General features: G+C 44.0%; 1 long non-coding RNA gene and 1 pseudogene across 1 annotated transcript; one reads left to right on the top strand and one right to left on the bottom strand.

Moving 5' to 3' along the window:
* The first annotated feature begins 2,231 nt into the window (after positions 1 to 2,231).
* Positions 2,232 to 3,592, top strand: LOC147641864 (high affinity iron permease 1 pseudogene; annotated as a pseudogene).
* Positions 3,593 to 3,791: 199 nt separating this feature from the next.
* Positions 3,792 to 5,145, bottom strand: LOC147641863 (uncharacterized). The gene is made up of 2 exons (XR_015266280.1): positions 4,627 to 5,145; positions 3,792 to 4,160 (listed from the first exon to the last, which is right to left on the bottom strand). It is a non-coding gene; the product is annotated as an uncharacterized LOC147641863 (long non-coding RNA).
* Positions 5,146 to 5,374: the final 229 nt, after the last annotated feature.

Raw genomic sequence — 5,374 nt, 5'->3', positions numbered from 1 at the left:
CTCACTAGACCCCTCTCTTGTAGTGGTATCAGAGCTGCTTTGTCTAGATCCCTTTATTGTAATTAATAATAGTTTTTCTCTTATGTATATAAGTATAGTAAATTTGGAGCATTTGACACTTTAATATGGAGCCTATAGATACGAGAAGAATAACTTTAATTGTGGAATAATGGATAGCGTTCTCTAAGAGAGTCAAGCAAGAGTTGAGCAAGTGCTAGTGATACAAGTGTTCTTGTGGAGCTTGGAGCTATACAAGATATCATTATAAAACCTAGAGTTAAGCGATTTAACATGTTCATTATTGATGTACAATGGTTCAAAGTGGTCTCAATTTTCCTGAAGCAATGATGAGAAGAGATAAAAGTGAATTCTGTATTATAGGATCAACAAAGTTAGAGAGAGATCTTTGTGATACATTTATAATACCATAAAAATGTAAGTAACTTTTTTTTAAATGGATACTAATAATCTATTAATAATGTTTTTCCCTTATGACTAATATGGAAATAACAATAGATCTATGATATTAGTTGTAACATATAATCTTCCAACCAAACTTTTGAACTCACAATGTGGCATGTAATACAATTTGCACCTCAAAGCATTAAACAAATATTTAAAGTTAAATATATTAAGGAATATCCTACCTTATAGATGGAAGAAGAAGAAGATAACGTCCCCAATTAATTGGAGGCAAATCAAAGAGATGCTCATGATGTAATTATTGCGAACGTCGCTATGAATGAAAACCAATTGATAAAAGAGAAAGAAGCTACATCATCCTCTAATGAACTCTAGTGCATCCACCCACAAATCCTTGTATGATTGCTTATTAGTTAACTATGAGCTCTTTAATCCTATGTTGGAAGATGTAGAGAAGACATGGAGAGGACATTAGAAATCGACCTCATTGAAGCCATGGACCTTGCACAAGATGAAAAACTATAAATTTTCTTTTAGAGTCTCATTCCATAATAATTTACTAAAATCCTTGATAAAAATTATAAATTTACTTTCATAGTTTCGTTCCATAATAATTCACTCAGATTCTTGATAAATTTGTAGTGACACATGAACATTAATGCAAATGTATTTTTTAAACCTACTGACGTTGATATCAATGTTAATCATAGCCTTGATGGATAGTATGTGTTGGATGTAGGACCTTAAGAACTATGCTTCAACGATATCAACACATCTATCGTACTATTTTTAAAAAAAATTTGTAGATTCCCTTCATGTAATAAATATGCACAAAGAAAAATGTGTGTAGGAAGTGTGCATGCACCCACATGCACACATTTGTGTGCACAAGTACATGCCCGTATATGCATGTCCAAGTTTCTCTTTCTTATAGTATGCATAAGAGTACCAAGAAATTTTCTAGCTGCTAGATTTTAAGCCTACTATTTGATCTCAAGGCTACCTCTTTTTCAATTCTAGAATATTTCTTGCATTTTTTCTCTCCAATATGTGGTTGATATTTGACCTCTTTAATACTTTGTGAGGGTTGACTTCTTCACTACAAAAAGGGGTAGATATTTTTTTTTTGTATAATGAAATCCTTAAGAAATGATGGGTTGAAATAGTGATTAATTTACCAAGAGAATCTGCATTAGATGAGAGTGTGACTACTTGGTTTAGCTTAAAGTTGATGTCTCAATGCGATGTTGAAAGAGTTGATAAATTTTACTACAACGAGCATGTAGCGTGTTGTGATAGTCTCCTGAGACGTGCTTTTTGATAAGGGTCATGCCTGTTTTTATCATTTTGGGTTGTTTTTTTATCATTTTGGCCGTAAAATACTTGCAAATTTTTAAAATGCCTTGACAAGTTACACTAAATCAACTAGAAGGTATGGCCTTCCCGGGTGAGGACGTCGGAAGGTATGGCCTCCCCGGGTGAGGACCTACAATGGACGTGGACGTGAGGACCTGGGTTCGAAGATACCCGCCGGCTCATTACAAGTCTAGACACAAGTCAGTGACGCAACTACGTGTGTGCGCGCGCACTGTGTGTGTGTGTGTGTTTTTTTATATTCGAAATCAATTCGAATTAGACAATATGGTCCGGAGACTCCGAACGCTCTTCGAGAAATCTCATCAACGCGCTGGGGCTGATAAGCTTGTGGAAAACATGTGCATGGCACACGCAGGCGGACAAGCTGATGATTGATCTATTGTGCTCCTGGCTTCAGGACCACCTCCACGGTCCACCACGCCCTGACGGGAGGCCAAGAAAGCATATGAAAACGTTGGAAGCTGGGAGCTTGTGTTAGTGAGCTGACAGAGCCGGCACAGAAATGGTAAAATAGTGTTGTTTGCAGGCACTCAGACACTCACGCCCAGGCCACCTCAGGATGGAAATTCCAGGTCCCCCCACTCGCGCGCCAGGAGGACGCTTGAACGTGCACTTCAAATCAATCGAAAAAGCCAGCCCCGGAGTCAATCGCAAGGCACTCGGTCGACAATTTAAAAAGCGTCCCTGCCTGCACGTATCCTAAGAAAGCTCCACCCCTCCCCTGAAGAGCCCTCCATCTTCACCCCTACCTCAGAGCAACATGGTGCAGCTCTTTAGCGTGCCCGCTTTTTTTATTCTCTTCCGAGAGACGCTGGAGGCGTCCGTTATCCTCTCCGTCATGCTTGCCTTGCTCAGCAAGCTGGTCGAGGACCACGCTACAAGGAAGAGGATGACGAAGCAGGTGTGGCTGGGGACGGTAGCTGGGGCGGGCCTCTCTTTGGCTGCGGCCACCATCTTCCTGTCTCTTTACTACACGGTTGCTAAGCAAGCCTGGGACAGCTCGGAGGCTCTGTGGGAGGGAATCCTGGGCCTGGTGGCAGTCGTCCTCATCACCGTGATGGCATTCTCCATGGTGAGGGTGGACACTTGGAGGGCCAAGTGGGAAAGGAAGCTGACCAAAGTGACGATAGATGCCTTAGACAGCCACGGCAAGCTCCAGACCAAGAGGAGCAAGTATGCCTTGTTTCTGATCCCGTTTACTGTGGTTTTAAGAGAGGGGGTAGAAGCAGTGATATTCCTAGGAGGCATAGGGCTGGAAGGCTCCGGCACAGCGTACCCCATCCCTGCAGTGGTGGGAGCCTTGTGCGGTATCACGGTGGGATATCTGCTCTACAGAGGGGGAACCCATGTGGCTTTCAAGTACTTCTTGGGAGCGGCCACTTTCCTACTTCTGCTGATCGCGGCTGGAGTCTTCAGTGGCTCCGTCCACGAGTTCGAGGAGTACACGCACAATGAGCACTTCCTTTGGAAGATGAACTGCTGCGACGGCGAGGGGAACGGCATCTGGCCCCTCCTCAATGCTGTCCTGGGGTGGCGCAACGAGGCCACTCAGGGCACCCTCTCCGCCTACATTTTGTTCTGGGTCTTCGTCGCCGCAACCTTCGCCTTCTTACGCCTGAAGTGGAAACGAGAGGACGAGCGAGACACTAAACTAGTCGAAGCAGACAGCGCCGTAGATCCTCCTGTGTAGAAACCTTCAGTTCTTCCCTTGTTGATATGTCTACTGGTTATCTATGCTTTCCGAGTGCATTGTATAATTAATCTTTCAAAAAACCGGTTTCTATTGAAAATTCTCGTTTGCTTAAGAGGAATTAAAAACATACAATTTAGTGATATTATTTGTATTTTATTTGAAGTACCAAATCCTAGATATATTAAAGTAATGCATTTATTTGGATTGGTTATGAAAAACATTATTTTCAAGCATTGACTATTAATGGTTCTTCTTCTTATTTCCATTTTCAAATAAGCGTAACGAGACACCATAAGGGGAGAGCGAGGAGCATGGAGATCTGGGAGTTAAGTGAGATTTATTCAAAGGGATGTGTGTGGCAACGATCACGGGCGAGTGGGGCGTTGCCGCACACGTGTGATTGCATGCCTCCGTGCGTTGAGGGCCACTTGTCGAAGCTTTGATTTCTCTGTATATTCTTCTTTCAGAAAGGCTATCTCAAATTGAGATATAAAAGCCAATGCCTTATCTACATGCAAATCCCCATGATAATCATCAAATTTTATCCGTTTATTACCTGTTTTAAACTCTGCACTCCCTTGATGCTAAGGGGTGGAGTCCTCGGATATGGCATCTTCCAGAATACATACATCCTGCTTTCTTTTCCCTCTGCCTACATCATTAGGCCCTGCATCACCACCACACATTTGCCCTTTGTTCTTATTAACATTTATATTACCCACCTTGCCTTTATCATGCACAAATGTGGCTTCTGAGATTCCATTCATAGGCTTTCCTGCATAGGCTTTGGGCTGCGAGTTACCATGACTCTCTTCCCGCATTTACATGCCTCCACGAGGTCCACCAAAAAGAGATCTAGGAAAAACGTACCACTTGTGGTGCTAGTGAATGCATTGATAGAGTGTGAGTGTCCTTTTGTGCATGTGTCTAAGCTGTCCAGGCAGCCCCACTTCCTTACTTATCACAAAGAGGTTTCACAAATACAAGGTTGGCATCCTTCCCCAAAACCACCTCACCTTTCCTTATGAGGTAGGAAAGGGCTAAATCTTTGGGATTTACCTGCAATTGAATTCCAAAATCCACAAATAAAGAAGACTCTTGCTCTACATGAGAAGTGTCAAGAACTTGCTTACCTTTTTCAACCCATCTAGCTTCCAAATCAGCTTTGCTCTTCTCAAGCTTCTCTTCTTCCATGCGAAGCCGGACTCGTAGTTCCTCCACTCCTGGAACTACTTCTTTCTCTTTTAGTGGTAGGGCTTCCCCAGGGTCAAGTTCCAACTGAACCATTAGGCGTCTCCCTTGAGATGTCACATGCACACCTTAATCCAATGCCACGTAGACATGATTATTCCTTACAGTGTACCTCACAGAGGTTGCAGCTGTTAAGCAGGATCCTGAGTTCATTGAAGGAATGTGAAAAGATGACGGCCTGGCTCACGAGGACGCCCTCCACTGACTCGTAGTCCCCTCACTGAGGAACCACGCTCAGAAGACGGCTGCACCCACATCTGTTAGTGAAGGGCGACATTGGTGAAGAATCACTTAGACGCAGAGATATGTCACTACCTCCACTAGAGAACTCACCTCGAGGGGAAGGCATTTCCCATGATGCAAGGGAGAGCACCCTCTGACTGGAGAGAGAGGGCCGCGAAGAGCAAATGCTAGTCCCTGCCGGGTTCCGGTTTAGAGTGCGGCTATTAGGGGCTGCGGCGGATCAGGCGCTGCTGGAGGGTACTACCCTGCTCAGAAGAGGCCTGAGAAAAGAAGAAAGGGGGGCGGGGGGGGGACTGGGGAGGCAGAGTTGATGACAAGGAGGAGGCTCATAAGGTTCCACACGTACTCCCTGCAGAGGATTCTACAGGGAAGGAAGAGGATGGGGGG

The sequence above is a fragment of the Cibotium barometz genome, chromosome 1 (assembly GCF_041138505.1).
Source record: "Cibotium barometz isolate CiBa-2024 chromosome 1, ASM4113850v1, whole genome shotgun sequence".
Taxonomy (NCBI): Eukaryota; Viridiplantae; Streptophyta; class Polypodiopsida; order Cyatheales; family Cibotiaceae; genus Cibotium; species Cibotium barometz.
This window is presented reverse-complemented; position numbering and strand designations above follow the sequence as displayed.